The sequence below is a fragment of the Pteropus alecto genome, unplaced genomic scaffold, assembly GCF_000325575.1.
Source record: "Pteropus alecto unplaced genomic scaffold, ASM32557v1 scaffold338, whole genome shotgun sequence".
Taxonomy (NCBI): domain Eukaryota; kingdom Metazoa; phylum Chordata; class Mammalia; order Chiroptera; family Pteropodidae; genus Pteropus; species Pteropus alecto.
Genome location: NW_006441995.1, coordinates 4,415,480 through 4,434,584, shown reverse-complemented (window position 1 = coordinate 4,434,584; position 19,105 = coordinate 4,415,480). Strand labels below are relative to the sequence as shown.

Genomic DNA, 19,105 nt, shown 5'->3' with positions numbered 1-19,105 from the left:
CTCAGGAAAACATTATGTCCTTATGGGGTTTGTTTCTTGCTTTTGTTTTTTCATTAGTTTGTTTTTAAATTATACATGTTTTGTTCATTGTAGTCCACATAAAAGAAATCTCATTTTAAACTGCTTACTGCCAAAGTTACAAATATCTTGATAAGAAAATAAACAAGCCCAGGTGCAGTTAATTTTATTCAGGGAGCCCATTTCTTTTATTGTCTATCACTTTTGGGTTCAGTATTAGAATGGTGAGACTGACCTCAAGTACTGGACAACAACTCACTATTTTGACCCCTCTATCCCTCCCCCCCATCCCTGTTATTTATAAACCATGGATCTCTGCTATACCCAGTGCCACGGGTTAGGGCTATTTTAGTCATATATTTTGCACCTTCATTCAGATTTGGCGGTAATCCCAAGCCCGCTGGCTCGGATGCATTCATGGCCCAGCAAGAAGGGCCCTCTGAGGTCAGCGGGGCCTGGTGAGGATGGGAAGAGCAGGGAGTCTGCAGAGACTCACCAAAGGCACTGAAGGCCTGAGGGTAACTCTGCCCCTAGACTGATTTCCATATGTGACCCACAGAGAATGCAACAACTAAAACCAAAGGTTGGTGAAGAAAGACCAGTGGGCTGTGCGGAGTAAACGTTGCTCCTAAAAGCATAATGACATCCCCTCAACGTTCATCCTTTAGATCCCTGAGTCCAACTGTCTCATTTTATCCCTGAGCCAATTTCCATCCATCCATCCAAAGAGATCCAGCCATCAAAAAGTTAAACCCATTTCCTGAGGGGGAAAAAAAGCTTTCTTTCTGTTGTCATAAAGCCCACGACTGTTGGATACAGTTGCTTTAGCTGAAAAGTATACTTGACTGTCAAGAAGCTTGGCGCCCTCCAAAGTGCATACATCCTCTTCTCTTCTAAACATTTTCGCCGAAAATTCTTAAGTTGGGAGAGGAGAACTAGAAGGCAAGGGTGGATAAGCAAGATGGGGCCAGAGAAGGCAGAGGAGGAAGAAGAAAGGGAAACATTATCTGTATCCCACCAAACTGTACAACTCTGGGTTCTCTTTCTTTAGTTCTGTAACGATAATAGCTTCTATCTATTGAGCATTTATGTGCCAGATAGATTTAAGTCATTTACATGCCTTAATGTATTTAATCCTCACAATAACCCTGCATGCTAGACACTATTATTATCCCCTTTTACAGGAAACTGAAGCATAGAGAGGTGAAGTGACTTCCCTAAGCTTACACCACGTAAGTGGTAGAAAGAGAATTTGGCCAGCTGTAATGCTGGCAGATTAGCCTTGCTAGCATTCTCTCTTTCAGCCTTACCAATGCCCCCTTTTTTTTTTCCAAGTTTGTTACAGTGATTATATTTGTACTTTTATTTATCCATCAAAAAATAAAGAGATGATTACTCTTTGGAATCCTGAAAATTCAAGGGGTTCAAACTTTATGGGCTAAAAATACTTTTTAAATTTTTGATTTTAAACAAGTAAGCTAGGAGAACAGTAACAAACTAAACAAATATATAGCAAAGGGGACTGGAGGGTGTGAGGCTGTAATTCTTACACCCTACAAGCTCATCAGTGATCAGCTGTGAGAAGAAGGCATAGGAAGCTGCATGGAACATTCCAGGGGTGGAGTTTGCATACTGACTGACTGCCCGGAGCTCAGCCTTCAGCTATCCAGCCAGATGTGCCCTACAGCAGAAAACTCAAACTCACAACAAAATAAAACAAAATTAAAAATGTTATTTACATAGGCGTATTTGTTTTATGAAGGCTTAACCTAGGATTCTTTTAACTATGCCAGTTTAGTGTTTGTTTATAGGCTATTTATGAACTAGAAAAATCATAAGAGAGGAAACCAGATTGAAGGAATCCTCTCGGTTGAGTACCTACCAAAAAGGAAGACAAAGCCGAATTCATGCAAGCCAGTGGAAAAACAGATTCAAACAATGGCTAGTTCATTTTAATTGACACAATTTTCATTTAACTATCCAGGGGCATCAACTATTACATGAATGAAAATACAGTTCCCAGGGCTGTAAAGGAATTCTCTGGACAAGCTTGCTCCATTGAGGCACAGATGTAATGTAATCCTGACTTTACAGAGGAAACGAAGGCCTACTGCAGTTTACTTACCTGGCCCTGGTTAACAAAGTTCAAAATGGCAGGAGGGCAGGGAGCTGGAATCCAGATCTAAGTATTGTTCTTTGCACATTATACTGTTCACACAGAGAGTAAAGGCTGGGTCTAGGACTCAAAACAAATTTTCTTATCTACACAGAGCTGTATTTTCACTCATTACAGTGAAAAAGGCAGTTCAGCGATGTGTGCATGTTCCAGTTAATAAATTAAATAGGCTGTATGGCAGTATTCTAATAATAAGGATATATAATGGTAAGAAAAAAAATCAGTCGAATGAAATCTTACATCATTCATGTTCCTTAAGAAAAAAATATCAATAAATAACTTACCAAGATATTAACAATCAAGGATACAAAAAGAGTAAGCAACCACCACCATAAAAAGGGTAAACTCATGCTAGATGCAAGAGTATTAAACTGTGTGTGTGCATGTGTGTGTGTGTGTGTGTGTGTGTGTGTGTGTGTGTGTGTACATCCATCCCCCACAGGCTCCTACGTGGTTGTTGTACCAGCATGAGTTTATCCTTTTTATTTACGGTGTTTGGCCTATGAGTTCTGCTTTGCTGGTTAATGTAGATAACTATGTGGTTTCACCAAAGCTTGCAGGAGTTCTGGCATCTACCTAGATTTATCTATTCTTAACTTGGCATCGGTTTTGTGGCTTTTGCTGTCCTCATCTCCTATCCAAACTTACCCACCTGCCAGACTAAACAATCTCTTCATGGAGGTTGCACAGCATAGGTACACATGAGGGCTTTTCACAGCTACATCTGAGTTCCAGTTCTAGCTTTGCACCTCACTATGTGACATACCACAATCTTCTCAAACTCTCCCAACCTCACTATATCCTGGCTTAGAGGGCCTACTACAGGCACCTCACAGGTCTTAGAGGAGAGCAAGGTGAACACATGGCCTAAGTGTCTGTTACACTGTTAACACTGAGTTCATGTCAGTCTCTTTCACCTGGTAACTGGAAGCTTCTAAACTGTAAGGATTAAAAAATCTACCCTTTCATTTTTTGCACTATTTGGAAAATCCCAAGGTTGGGAGAGGTAGGGAAGAGCTATCTTCTTTTGCAATTTGGTGGAACTGAGGTGAATGACAGAGAGAGAAATGAAAGACAATGACACAAAACTGTCCCAAGGATAATCTTTCCCAGATACATTTCTGAAACCTGGGAAAACTCATAAATAGATACCAGGGTCTTTATAAAGCTCTGTTCTAAATGTAAGTTTAGAACAAATGGTAAAAAGTGTCCGAACAGCTTGAGGCTATTCTAGTGATTTCTCTTATAGCTGTGGTCTGTGGACATCCCTATGGGGACCTGCACTGACCCCTGTGAGCTCACCAGCTCAGACAGGCCAACCTCTGGAGCTACCATTTAAATATTTCACTGCTTGTCAGCACTTCCACTAGAGGGCAGCAAGTAGAAAGAAGAGGATGTCAAAGAGATGAATGTCAATGCTTGGCAATAGCAGCTGTCAAGGTGGGGTATCAAGTAATGGGAGTGCAAGGGAGCAGGTTAACTGAGTGGAAAAGATGAGAGCCTGAGTAATTAATGGCTTTCCATTTCTAAGTGAAGCCAAGAATGGAAGGAGAAGTTCAGCGTTAGCAGGAAGTTGGAGCAAGGTTTCCTAAAACAGCTAATCTTCAGATTCATGTTTGGAGATTTCCTAAAATAATCGCAAATACAGAACATGCAAACGAGCAAAATCCAGGGCATCACTCTAGGTCTCATGCAACAGAAGCTCTAGGTATGGAGCTCATGAATCTGTATTTTTCAAAAAACTCCCAGCTTATTCTGAGTAATGACCAGAGTTGGTCCCATTGGATGTCTGAGGTCCCTGCCAACTCTCAGAAGACTAATTTTACTAACATAAAATATGCCTAAAGCAACCTTCAAAATTATGGTAAACTCGTCTATCCCTCTACTAACTTGTCTTTAGAGAAAAGGGGCAGAAGTAACTGAAATTGCTTAAGTGTGAATTACAATTTACAGTTTTCAGTGTTTTTACAGACATATTCTCTCTTAACCTTTTAATCCTCACAACCACCCTGTAAGTAGGAAGATCTTAAAACCTCATTTACAGCTGGGGAAACCAAGTTCCAGTGAGGGTGCCTTAGAGTGGTGAGTCTAGAAACCAAGACTGTTGATTTCAGTTTATTCCACTCCATCATAATATGCGGTGCCTTTTAAATTCTGTTCTTAACTTGGATTTGTAAACAATTTTTTCATCAAATGGTTTACTGGAACTCTAAGAATGATGGCCAAGTCCAAGTTATATGCAGAACAGGGATGGAGACACTAATAAGAGAAAGCTGTGATGGCAAGGTCAACAGACTCACCTCTAGCTGTGTCTTCTGGTACCCCAGGAAGCAGAAGGAAAACGATCAGTTTAATTTGTGAGAAAGATGAATGAGGACGCATAAATCAGGGGGTCACACTTCTGTGGCCGGCTTGCCACATGGGAGAGCAGAGTGATTTCACGGGGGTCTTGCAATCTAATTCACACATCTCAAAATCTTTTTGCTGTTGACCACTCTGCCGTGAGGGTGCCAACTCGGCATGCACCTTAAGATATTTCCAATTTTGCAATGTTTCAAAACAGATCTTCAAGTAGATTTCAGCAACTAGGTTGCTTGCTGTCACAGGGTAACCTATAGAGGACCGTCCACCACCGCAGGAGTCTGTATCTTGGCCCCACTCCTGCCAGTAACTGCTGGATTCTTGAGTAAGTCCTTTAACCCTTCTGGGCCTGGGTTTCCTCACCAATAACCAGAGAGGGTCACTGCTGCAGCTTCTAGACAGTCCATGAGGACACATTTAGTGTCAAATTATTTTAAATTGGTTTCTCACATTTCGAACCTAGGAGATTCATATAAAATATTCAAGATCAACTTTTGGGCACATTCCAATGAGGAACAAATGGATCATTTTCCATAGCCCTTTCATCTTTCATCTGCCTCGCCCACCTACCTGCTCTCTTCAAAACACACAGATACACACACACACACACACCCACACACACACACACACACACTGCTAAGGAAAGTTTCATGACAGCAGGAGTTTTTTTTTATCTTTCTTGTTCACTGAGGCATTCCAAGTACTTAGAATAGTGCCTGGCACATAGTAGGTGCTCAAAATATTTTGTTGAATGAATGAATTTCTGGTAACTTTATAAAAAGTATAGTTTTTCCCAAGTGAGGGGAGCTGAAGACAATCGGCTCAACCCAGAGATAAGACATAAATATATCCAATAAATTCCTGATTTATAAATCATAATGCAGATGATTTAAATATGGGCTATTGATACATACTTATGCCTAGATATGGTATATTCGTTTCACATAAGTATAATCAAATCGAGATTAAAAAATAATGTTGGGCAAGTTTTCACAAGGATTCTGAATGTACCACACAAGATCCACCTGTCAGCTGTTGGTTTCACTTATAATGCTTGAAAAACAGCATAGCATGGTGACTCTAAAGGCATGTGACAGTTCAGTATGTGGAATGTTCCATATTACTGTAGCCTTAAATATGGAGATTAATTTCTCTGGTGGTAAAAGGCAGGTCTTAGATTGAGGAAATTTAATCTCACACCAATTATATTAATTTCAACAGCTGGCTTTGCAGTTATCATACTCTCCCATGCTTCTTTTAATAAATGCTCATGTATGTCTCCCAGTTCACTCCACCAGGCTTTAATTCTTGAAGCTGTCGAAAGAGAAGTGACAGGAAGCATTTGCTGGAAGCACTCAGAGGTGACTGTGCATTCACAGGGATTTGTTAGCTGATGTTTAAGTTGCTGCATTTCTCATAAATAAATGTGAGTGACAGGCTGTAAGGGTGATCTTCCAACACAAATGTGACTCATAACCATTAGTGCAGCAAATGCTAAAGCTAACAACTCTTGCTCTATTCCACCTAGAAGCACCTCTGGAACATGGAATAGGTGAAATTTCAGGGGAGGTTTAAAGGGTAAAAACACTGCAGCCTTTAATGTGAATGTGGCCCCATCACACACACTGGCTTTTATATGGAGTTTCCTTGTTAATGAATATCTAATGTAGAACACCCTGATATAAAACTTGGAGATTCCGTTACTTTCATGATAGTCAACCCAATCTCCTTGGTACTAGCAGGTAATTACTTAGGCAGAATTATTTTTATCTAAATATACAAGGTTAGGTTTAGAATTTAAAACAGGTGTTCACAATGCTAAGAACATTTCTTTCTGAATCAACAGACCTGAAATGAATCGATCAAGGTCTGCGTGAAGAATATATTCGGGACTGAGCTGCTGCTTTGACCTGGTATTCCTCGTGTCTCTGGTGGTAAAAGACTCTACTTAAGGAAACATGGGTTGGAGTTTTTACCTTTATTTTATTATTTATGTTTGATCATTTGCTGTCATTGCAACAGGTATGAAAAAAGACGGGAAAATAGCAGATGTCTGTGACAACTTGAATTCTTAAAGTGCTCATTCAGATTTCATACTGCATTAAGAATAGCCCTAAAAAATGATAATACCTTACTCTGTGCCTAGTACTGTCTATTAGCATGCACCTTAAATACTTCTGGGAAAACTGCTTGAATGTATGGCACTGCATGAAAAGGAGTTAGTCACACTTAGTCAAATGGTAATTGCTATTACAGAGCTTCAGCTGTATAGCTCAACTGGTTTTCTATGGTTTGGTTCGAAAGCAGCCCTTCATTCTCTTGGGGATCCCACAAAATTTTGTGCATGCTATGTATGTATACTCCTTATGGGATGTCGCACGTGATCTCTCTTTTTCTTCTAACCTCTGATTACCTGGCAAACCTTTAAGCCTCTCAAGGTTTATTTATTTATGAGTCTCTAGCACCTGGCTCAAAAAAGTCTTAGGTGAATTAACAAATGAACCAGTGAAAAGATAAAGGGTGTACTGTAACCATCTGTTTAAATATTTGTTTTACTTTTAAGAGTACTAAAACATGCTTTATCTAATTTGACCCCCACAGCAATTCTAGGCCCTATCATTTCCACATACAATCACTGGATCTAAACCAGTGGTTCTCAACTGGGGGCCATTTGCCCCCCAGGGAACAGTGGCAATGTCTAGAGACCTTTTGGTTGTGAGAACTGAGGGTGGGGGGTGTTATGGTACCACCTAGTGGGTAGAGGTCATGGGTGCCACTAACCATGTTACAATGCACAGGACATCTACCATTGCCAAAAAATAAAAATTATCTGGCCTAAAATGTTAATAGTGCCAAGGTTGAGAAACCCTCATCTAAAGTCTCTAATCTCTGAAAACTATTGTAACCTTTTTTTCCATGAGTTCCTGTCCAACAATATCTTTCTGATTAAGTATATCCTATAGGAAATTACTCAGTGTACCATATAAAACTACTTGCATTCAGTTACCTTCCTCAAAAACACACAAACTTCCCCAAAACTATGAGAATGGCGGGTTCACGGTTTGATTTTAAATTGCTGACCCAGGATGAATGTTTGATTTGCCAACACTGCTCCTTTTCCAAAGGTACTTGGGTATAGCTAGCATCCGGGTACTTCCATGCACTTGACGAACCAATTGTCTGAGGTGTTTCAGAACATTTACAAGTTCAGCTGTTGCTGATGATTAACGCTCCTTGGAAGACTAGGTAGATTTAAATATCAGCTGTTTTAAAGAAACCCCAGAGTCAAAATACTGGCAAGTTAATTCCATCTTTTGCCTTTGAGAAAACTATTATCTGAGTGGGAGTAAGCCAGAAGTGATGGTGATATAGTGATGTGGAGAAACGTTCGGAGGTAGCCAGAAATCCTTTTGTCTGTCACAACCGAATATCTTTCTTTTTTTTTTTTTTTAAATGCCTACAGCACCTGGTCTTCCTAGGTGGTCTCCCAGCCAAATACTAACCAGGCCCAACCCTGCTTAGCTTCTGAGATCAGACGGGACTGGGCTTGTTCAGGGTGGCATGGCCATAGACAACTGAATATCTTTCTATAACTTACTAAAATGATTCCCCAACTTAGTAGGTGTTGTGGCATGACATATCTGGATCTTTTGTAACTCAGTCTCCAGCAGTAAATGACGTGTTCCAGGAAACACCAATTCTGACAATGCTCAAGTGCATAGAACAGGGAGAACAAAGGCATTGTAGAGATCATCTATCTTATCTGCCGATTTTCTGCTTTTTAAAAATTTGCTGAATAATTTATTCACATGAAATTGTACCTGGAAACCCACTGTATAAAATCAAAACAATTATTTTAGGAAGCTGTGTTTGGGCAAGGGCGGGGCGCCAGAATGCCTTGGCAAGTCAGCTCCACACTCCCACACTTTAACCCCACCCGTCTGAACCAGCAACCCATTCTACTTTAGGATAACTATAATTGGCATAAAGTACTTTCTTGAACAGCAATTTAATTGTTCTTGTTTTTCCCCTCATGAAGAAAAGGTAAACAAAGAGAAGATTAGCTGAAAACTAACTAAAACTAACTCTTTCTGGTAACTACACCAGGTACTTAACATGCTCTCTCGCTTAATTCTCATGGATGGCTTTCTGAGCAAGGTATTATTATCTCTATTTTAAGATGAGAAGTGGAAAAGCTGAGAAGTTAAATAATTTGCTCAGAGTCACAGAGCTGAAATGGATAGAACTGAAATTCACACATGAATGTGTTTGATTCTCAAGTCTACAGTTTTTGGTATATTACACTATTTTATCATGCTACCTAAAAATAGGTAGTTAAAGCCCTCTTCAACATGATACATTTTTAAAACAAATATCTTGCCATTGCCCCTTTATCACCTTCATCAAAAGTCTTGACCTTAAGTCTGTTTTGTTCTGGTTTGCAAATATTCTTCTTAAATCTTGATGGCTACGATTCATCAGGTTATTCCAGCCATGCTGTGGCCAGTGCAGACCAGACGACTGGTGTTTTTCATTGTTCCAGACCCTCCCTTTCTATTAAGGCAGCCTGAGCTAGCTTACTTTGGCAGCTACATCGTAACAGTTTAGTTCATTATATTTGCAATAAACTAAATAATTTAAGTCTCTAAGAGGACTTGCTGTAAGCCAGGACTTTCACTTCCTTCATTTGTGAAGTTAATTAAAAAAAAACAACAAAAAAAAACCTAGACACAGGACTTTACATCTATCCCTATCAAATTTTCTCCTGGTAGTTTAGGACCGTGGTAGTTTTGATTGCTATAGACTGTCAAGATATTCTGAATCTTATACCTGTTGTTTAGTATGTTAGCTAGCCTTAGCTTTGCATCATCTGCAGATTTGATTAGCTTGCCTTCCTTGTCTTCATTCAGAAAAAAAAAAAAATATCCCAGGGGAAAAAGGTCTAGCACAAGGGTTTGGTTCAAGGGAATCCCTTGCAGAATACTATGTCCATATCTAAGAAATAATAGAAAAAATAAATAATTTCAGAGTTGAAAGGGACAGATTAGATTTTTCTCTCTGTAAAGTTTTATTCATAGATGATGAATAACTGAGTTTAGAGAAATTTAAGAGCTTTTGCCTATAACCACAGAGCTGATTACTAACAGAATTGGATTCATAACCCAGAGTTGCTAACTGCTAATGTTTTTTCTCCCATCACATCATTAGATGGGATCATTAATGGCAAAGAAGACATTCCAATTTGTTTTAAAATAATTTCTTGATACAATTTTCTTTTCTGACAATTTGCCTTTCTCCTAAAAGAGCAACACACAAAAAAAGCAATTCCAGTGAATGGAAGACTTTTGTTTTCATAAGCTTGGTTTCACTTCCACTGATTTGAATTGACAAATCCGATCAGAAAAATGGTGTAAGAACAATATAACACTCAACACAAGCCCTATATGCAAAACAAAGAATGTTAATCCTTTGAGAGTGGGGAGCTTCTCCATTCATGAAGAATCCATGAATGATAGAGAGGAGAGCACCCAGGGTTGACTTCCCTAAGACAGTCCTTGCACTCCCCTAGAACAATGGGGGGAAGCCTGGTAGATAACAGGGCTGGACAGTACCAGAGGGTGGTGACCAGAAGCCTGGGAGGCACCTTTCATAAGGCTACTTTTTTCAAAGGGGAAGAGGAGGCTCCTGTCCCCATGAAACCTGGCTACTGATTTAGCCTCAGGAAGAGATATCCATTTACTTTGAGGCGATTACCCACAACTTATAAATTTTATATATCATATATATACACACGAATATAATATATACACACATATGTGTCATATATGAAATATTGAGGTTTAACATTGAAAGTTTAAGTGCTACATTAAATTTAATGAATGTTAATCTAAGGGGATTTAAAGAAGGAGTTCATGGAATTGCCACCTGTCTTTTAAACATAATATAACTATGACTCTTTAGCTAGACTTATCATGTACAACAAATGCAACTTCCATAAATCAGCTGACATGCCTACAGAGGTGAGCCCTCTCATTAGTTAGCCGCCATGGGAATCCTGGGACACGAGAGGCAGTGTAGTGTGCACTCTGAGGTCAGACTGCCTGGGTTGAACTTGTCCTTTTGCCGTCACTAGTTATGTAACCTAGTTACATCATGATTCTTGGTGTCCCTACCTAAAACGTGGCAATAATCGAACTTTCCTTTTAGGATTGCTGTGAGATTAACTGATGTATTAGTTAGAAAGTACTTAAAACTGGATCCACTAAAGTGCTTCTATTATACTTATTACAATAAACTGGTTTTAATTCTGTCTCTCCACATACCCAGCCCACGTGGTGACGAGGCTGGGGTATGGTGCCTTACTCCTTTGATATCAGATCTGCCACCAGGCAAATGCTCAATGAGTAGTCACTGAACTTAATTAACTCACCCAATATCACTCCCACCATCAGTCTACTCACTACAGACCCACTTGCTGTGATGATCGGATTTAAATTTATTAATTTTAGAAGTATAAGAACTAGAGCGCTAAGGTTTTATCAAACCTATCCTCTGAACATTCATTGTTAAAATTACAAATATGGTAGGTAGCCTCATTGCTATTTTTATAAAAGTTTATGCTATTGTGTCTTAGTTTTACTGTTGAAAATATCTTAAACATTAGAATCTTCTTCCAGACAGTTTTCTGGAGTCATTATTCAAATTATCTCTAGCTTCCACAACTTTCTTATGCAACTGAACTGCTTCTTTGAGGCACATATTGTTACAAATCAAATTCTACACATCTGTTTAGTTTGCATGTTTATTTAGGTCTCAGGCTTTGTGGTAATTCAATTTGAAGCGAATGGAAGTTACCAGTTATTGAATACTTAATGTGCTCTTCCTGTGTAATTACAATAGGTGATTTACTTGTGTTACTTCCTAATGAATTTAAACAAGTTATTTTCCTCCCATTTAACAGATGAGAAAACTGAGGCTCAAATTGAATAAGAAACTACCAAATCCACTGTAGCAGATGCTGTCGGTGCTTTGCCGATGTGGATCCCGCAACCATTTTTGCGCACATAGACTCCCTGTGTGCTTTCACGCCCAACAACCAGCACCTGTGTCTCTGCTGGCTGCCCAGGGGCTGCTAGAGTCATCTTAATCTGCACTTGGAGAACTGATAGTGTCTAGAAATTTACATCCTCCTGGAGTTAGCCCTTAACTACCAACTGAGGGCTGGATCTGGATACCAGCTGATCTGGACAACTTGAAATACTGCTTCGTGGGGGCACTGAGACAGATACTCACCCCGCCCCCCACACACACACCCGCCCACTCCACTGTGAGACGGTGCTTGATATTACATCCTTGTGTGGTTTCTTGACCTTCCCTGTCTCATTTCCCTACTCTCCTATTAGTTTCTCCCTGGAACATTTTCTAATAATTTACTTTCACTTAAATCCTCATCTCAGCATCTGGCTTCTGGGGAATTCAACCTAAAACAAACAAACAAACAAAAAAACACAGCTCATAAAAGGTAGAGCTGGGATTCAAACTCAATCCAGATAAAGTCCAAGACTGATGCTTTGAAATCCCTAATTTCTACTGCTTTTCCTGACCATGACAGAGAAGGAAACAGGAATCAGATGTGACTAGTGCAAACATTGCTTACTGATCCTACTCCCTATGCATTTCTGTGAGTTGTCTGAGTACCAGCCAAGGCCACCAACCAGCCTCTCCTTTCCCCACAACGTAACTCTTCCACAGGCTCCCTGTGCCCTCCTATACCCTCTGACAGTCTAAGCTTTTGGCTACTCCAAGGAAGTGATAGCCAAGGAGGGGATCACAGCACCAGAGGGACATAACCAATTCAAATGCATAACCAGTTCAAATGCAGATCCAACATAGCTCTTATCAACGAACTCAGAAATCATTCAGTAATCTACACCATATTTACTGAATGCCAACTAGGGGCTTAGCAGCAGCCACAGTCTCTTCATTTCAGCCAGGAATGTCGGTGTTTCCCCTCTATCTTATGCTTTAAGGCATCAGTGGACATAGCAACCCACTCCCATCAACATGTTGGAGAAATCGCCTCCCAAAAATTCAATAGGGAATAGTTTCATTTTAAATATATCTCACGTTAATGAAAGTGCTTAATAAATTTCTATTTTTGTCTTTAATATTCTTCTATTCTTCTATTTTCTCCTTAAAGTAAGTTGTTTTTTTTTTTTATACCCGAGAACACAGGTTTTTAGCATCCATTCAATGGAAATAAGACAAGACAGTTTGATCATACCGGGGGTTAGTTATACTTTCGCATTTCACACCCACGATTGCTATATTAGTTTGACGTGCAAATATAGCCAGGATAGACAATGAATTAATCTAACTCTTTCTATTCCTTAATAAGAGCTTTCCAGGAAGTCAGACTTAGTGATAGCTGTAAAGAGAGAGAAAGCTAGTCAGCTGTGCCTGTGAGGTTCAGAGCAAACATCCAGAGAGTATGGTGCTGGCACGGCTCACCAGGCAAGTCAGGCACAGTCATATACCAGCCTGCAAGCCTGGCTGGGGCTGAGAACGGCACATCGGGCACTGCGCAGCATTCTACTCCTCTAAAGCTGATCTGGCCAATCCGTGCCCTGACACAGGGCAGGGCTCTTTGACTGATTTCTCCCCATTTCCCTGTTGCTCTACGGTCATCACAACATATCCTCTGATCATGAGCTATTGTTGAGAAACGCATGGTGCCTTTTGCTCCAACCAGGGACGCAGCTGCATCAATGGCTGGGTGGAGGAAGAGGGAGGATGTGCCCTAAATGTTAGGCAGGTGCAAATGGTCCTTACCTCAAAAAATAACCTCTTATTTGGGGGAAGCTGAGGCTCCCCAAAATATAGCATGGTAAATATCACCAATTCAGTCTCCACTAATGTGAACCTATTAATACTTACACAGAGCGCATGGTTATCTAGAAGTCAAATGCTCTACTCATTATTATTTCTCCTTATACACATTTGCAAAGTTTTACTAAAAGATTAGAAAATACACAAAATACCAGTTTTTTTCCATTGTCAGGGATTAAGAAATTAATGATTACATCAACATAACTTGGTCTTTTACTTTTGAGAATATCATACTTCAAGACAGGCTCTTACTGGAAAATTGGATAAACCTGATATTTAAGGAATAGGGAAAATTGATATTTAAGGAATAGGGCTGGAAAAATTGATCCAGCCATCCATATGATTCCTAATCAGGGTCTTTCATAATCTCAGGTTCAATGTCCAAAGGTGCAGAGAAAACTTGGATTTGAAATCTGCAGCCCTCATTATACCTCTCTATGTCTGTCAATATTTGAGATTTAATCAGGTAGGTGGGGAACAGATAAAGGGGCCGTCAGGTGGTTGGTGCTGGGTGACTGGTTCATTCAATGTAGGATGTTGGCCAGTGACTGGTACATAGGGCACAGAGTTCAGTCACCTGGAAAAAGGTTGACAAAACTTAGGAAGGGCATCAGGCTTCTGGGCACTGGTGTGTAGGACAGAATCCTGACCCTGGTGGCATCTGAAGTATACAGCAGGAAGGTGAGATCATTCCTTCCACAGAGAAGACCCACAAATCAGGGCTCAGGGTAGGGCCCGGGGATGCTTGGGGCCTCTTAGAGGCCACTGGTCCTGAATTCCATAGTGTACAGCTATTTCCAGACCCCTCCCACTGGAAAGGGATCCTAATTCAACCCAGACCTGGTTAGCACTAGAGATAGAGGGCATTACTGACCACTGTGGGGTATGACTGGGAAAATTCCAGGTCAGGATTTAGATGCTGATTCATTCACTCAACAAATAAATGAAGATCTACTCTATGTGTCAGAATGCTAGAAGACAGGATACAGGGATGAAGAAACCATCCTTTGTGGATTTTAAGTGAATTTTAAATCCATAACAATTATGACATGGTATGCAGTGATCATTTTGTCAATCATTTGATAAGAATTAAATTGCATATATTTCAAGCTCAAACCAGACTTTGTCACACACCTTGAAACACATTACAATTTCATTTAGGAGAGGGACACGACAAATGTTCCCTCCCTTCCTCCTCTCTCCCATGTCCCACCTCTTGGTGAGAGCTCGTATAACACTATCCTGAAACATTTCCTCCATGGCTGGGACATGATCCATCATGCTCTAATACCTGCAAGCCTGCCATGGAAATGTAATGCCGACATGAATTTGTTAAGGTTAAGGCTTAAGGCCAGTAAGAAGTTATACAAACAGAAATAGAGAATCCCGATGGATATATCTGATGAAATACCATGGATTCATTTTGAACAGATTTGGGAAATATGGACAAGTGAAAACTCAGATGTGCAGCGGAGGCTGAAGAAGTGCTCCAAGCCCCTGGCCCTCCTGGTCTGCGCAGTGAGCACCAGACAGGGCACCAGGGAATCATCTGTTTGTAGGATCGGCTGCATCGGATTTCAAAGTGTGTTTGTAGTACACATCAACACTGCCTTTATGCTGCTAATGACAGCGGATGAGGATGCCTTGCTTTGGATTTGAGGAGGACAACACTGATGGCATTACTTAAACACCCACGTGAGTGTTGCCGGAAAAGCTAAAATGGCACGTTGGTGCCAGCTGCTTGTGCAAGAGGGGGGTGGTCCTCAGGCTCATAGCTGCTAGTGACTCCGCCTGATGACAAGTCAGGTGTATGGAACTATGAATAAGCAGTTAGTTACAAGGAGCATGGGCTAGGCTTCAAAAGATATCTTTGCTGATGGCTCTGAAATGCCTAAAATTCTTTATTATATAGAGATTAAGGTTAAGGTTTAAATGAAACCAGCTCTGGAAAAATAACCCACTGACTTAAAGTCACAGTGAGGAGAAAACTATCAACCACAGGGTCTTCCCAAGAGGGTTTTCCTGGGGAGAAGGTGCTGGGTGATTGGGGGCCCTTGGGCCCTTGGTCGTAGATCTCAGGCAGAGGCTGGCTGGGCAGATCCAAGGTGGAGTGCACTTTCGCACAGGTGAATCTGGATTAGTTTTAAGCCAGAGGCAGAAAACCAGGCGTGTCCATGAACAAGAGCTTATGGCCAGCATCACATATCAAATGTCAATCTCGTTCATGTTACCCCATAAATGAAGCCCTAGTTTAGGCTACTGAACCAAAGTGCTACTAACCAGAACTGGCTCTCGGCCTGTAACAGCTGGGATCTAAGGTGGGAGACCAGAAGCGTAGTCGATCGTTGGCATGTGCGAATCGAACATTCAAGGTTTGGACTATTCTTGGGTGGTCTCATTCATTTTATTACCAATCAGCTGAGGCACAAACCTAATCACTCATTCAGCAGCTCTGTAGGGATGAGTCAGTCGCTCAGCTACTATGCAAACCTAACCCACCTCCCAGACACTGCCCAATGCATAGCTTTGCTTCTCTCGAAACCTATGTAAAACATACATGTTTTATTGTATTCCATGAGGTAAACACTCTAGCGATAATAAAAATATCTTGAGGTATGTCAAGGTCTTGGGATATAGTCATAACTGTTCAGAGATTTCGTGGAGAAGAATCTCAGGACTTTGTCCTGGCTGTGGACCCTCCATGCACAGTGGCCTAAGCCATGTCACAGCCACACTGCAGAGGTGAGCAGACAGCTATGGGGCCCAGACTAGCATAGGCAGGTGTTCTGGGAAATGGCCTAAAATATAGGTGGCTTGGATACTCTCTGTCATCAGTCTCAGGACGTGTCCCCCCCATGGAGCTGTCACGTGCAAGTACCACTTCACCGCTAATAGGCTGAGCTGTGTTCCAGGACTCCACTGTATGAGAAGTGAGTCATTGCTGATGTTGATAACATTAACTAAAAGCGTGGAGACTTAGAAATGGATGGAGTAAGAAAGCTCTGACAGTTCCTGAAGTCAAAAATCCACACATAATGCACTCCAAGTGCTGGTGATTCCTTCTCCTTAACATCTGTCTGCGATCCGTCTATTTTTCACCACCATTTTTTTGTCACACTTACATCATCCTTCTCTCGACCTATTACAGTCATTTTCCTCTATATTCGTCTCTCTCAAATTCACTTTTATTCTATTACAAGTATTATTTCCGTAATGAAAATCTAACAGTATCATTACCATGCTTAAAACTCTTTCCTAACAACTAAGGGGACCAGAATTAAATTATGTTTACTTGTCTGTCTTCTCCTCTATAGAGCATGAGCTCCTTAAAAGCAGGAACATACATTTAAAATTGATACTTGAATCCATAAAAGTGCTCGATAAAAACGTGCCAAACGACTGGTCTCTGTCATTATCTGCAAAGGCCTGTGCTCATATTGTCCACCGGCACCATCTAGATGGACAAGACCAGAAGCTCTGTCACCTGGCCTGCTCATTTTGGCGTTTGTGACACCATGAGGACCAGGTGACGTAGGCTCGCTGATGTACAAAGACTCAGGCCATGGCACTAGAAGAGACTCTAGGATTTCTTCTTACCTCTGGGTGACAGTAAAGACAGCAGCAATCTAAAGCTCTATGGCTTCCCCCATCTCTTTCAGTATGAATGGAAAGCCATGGTTTATTTGTTTCTCCTTGAAAACATTTAACAGTCACACTGTTTACTGTTTACCCATTACAACCATGACTCTAACACTTGCTCGAAATATATCTTATACTTCTTGGCAACCTCTCAGGGCACCATAGAGCTTCAATTACAATGGAGTAGGGTTTATTTAGAAAAATAAATGTTCCTTCTATTGAGCCATTATTTCTAATCTGTTAGTAATGAGAACAGAGGTGTCTTTTCTTTCACATAAGTGCTGTGCTAGTTTGCATAGGTTTGTAAAAAATGTTCAAAGATACGCAGAGAACGTTGTTTTGGAGATCCTGGTTCCTTCAGGACATGGCATTTTACCACTAGTGTAAGTTTCTTACCTTGACAGGTATATAAAAACAATGTAGCACCTTTTAACCTTTAGGGTGATAAGATACTTATTATGTGCTTTGCCTGTAAGCCGCTATACACACACACACACACACACACATATACATGCACATATATACACACATATACACACATATGTGTATATGTGTGTGTATAGGTCTACAATATATATAATATATATTATACATAAATCTTATATGTGCTATATATAAATATTACACATACACACACACACACACACACACACACACACACACAATGTACCATCATGAGCTTAGTACTTTTGCCTGGCCTACAATTTTGAGAACTATGACTTGCTAGATATGGCATATTCTTCCTCTCCCTTCTCTTCCTCTTCAAACACTACCCATTCTTCAAGGCCCAGCAAGACTTTTCATGAAGCTTTTACCATCTATAGGCTTTCTATAATTTAACTCAAATTTATTGACCTAAATTTACTTCCAAAGTGAACCATTACAAATATAGTGCTCATGTATCACACTGGCCAAATTAATACTACACCTTCCACAAAGTAAGCGCTCAAAAAACATCTGTTGATTGCTAAATGTGTGAAATAAACCACACAGTGCCTAGTACAATGCTCTGTACATAGTACAAACCCAGTAACTGCATGAACTGTTCTCCACACACACCTCATATCTACACGTGTGTACTTCTGTTTACGTGGTTCCTTTATCACATCAGCTACGACTATGGTTACCTCCTGCTCTTCTCAGACTTTTAAAGTCTTAACTCAGTATTCTATCCTCTGCTGAATTACATCAACCTCCTCCACTAAGTTCTAATTCAGTACAGCCAGAAGCAACACTCTTCTCTTTACTCCAAAGAGTGCAGTTCAGGCCATTATTTCCATAGTCAATAGATGCTGCTTCATGCCATAGTTCTTTGTGTATATTCCTGATCTCTTAACTCGTAAAAAATTTCCTTGAGGGAAGAACCACTATATCCTCATAGCCCTAACTTCAATATTTGAAAATAGAAAGCTCTAAAAATATATCTCTACACTGAATTTGTTGAGTTAACTAGTCTAATCCACCTCGATTTATTCTTTTTCAGAGCATCCTGACCATTTGTATTCATTACACAATCTAGACCTTAAAGCTATACAGTCCCCTCATTAATTTCTATAAGTCCCTCACATCCCAAATAGACTGAACTTTTTCAGGGCAGGAGCTTGTCTGCTCCCACCTTAGTTAGGTTACTGAGGTTAAAAATAATGCTCAGTTCTGGACTGATTAAAACAGTAGAGATAAGAGCTAATTTATAACAGGCACTCCTTGGAAGAATATTTATGTCCAGCAAATATTTATACACATTTCTCATTAAAACCATCATCCCAGGGGATGGGGAGGGGGAAGGTAGATGGGATAAAGGGGGTCAAATATGTGGTGACAGAAAGAATTCTAATTATGGGAGGTCAACACACAATGTAAATACATATATGCCTTACTGTTAAAATGTACAGCTGAAACTTATTGGATTTCATTAGCCAATGTCACCATAAAAAATAAAAACAAACAAACAAAAAAATATATAGATATACTCTGAATTTCCAAAAAAAAAAAAAAAATTCCCATGGAAGTTTTTATTCATAA

General features: G+C 40.2%; 1 protein-coding gene and 1 pseudogene across 1 annotated transcript in view; both read right to left on the bottom strand.

Moving 5' to 3' along the window:
• Positions 1-19,105, bottom strand: part of GHR (growth hormone receptor) — a 219,614-nt gene that overhangs the window by 96,716 nt on the left and 103,793 nt on the right. The window lies entirely within an intron of this gene.
• On the bottom strand, positions 8,010-8,128 carry LOC112486116 (annotated as a pseudogene).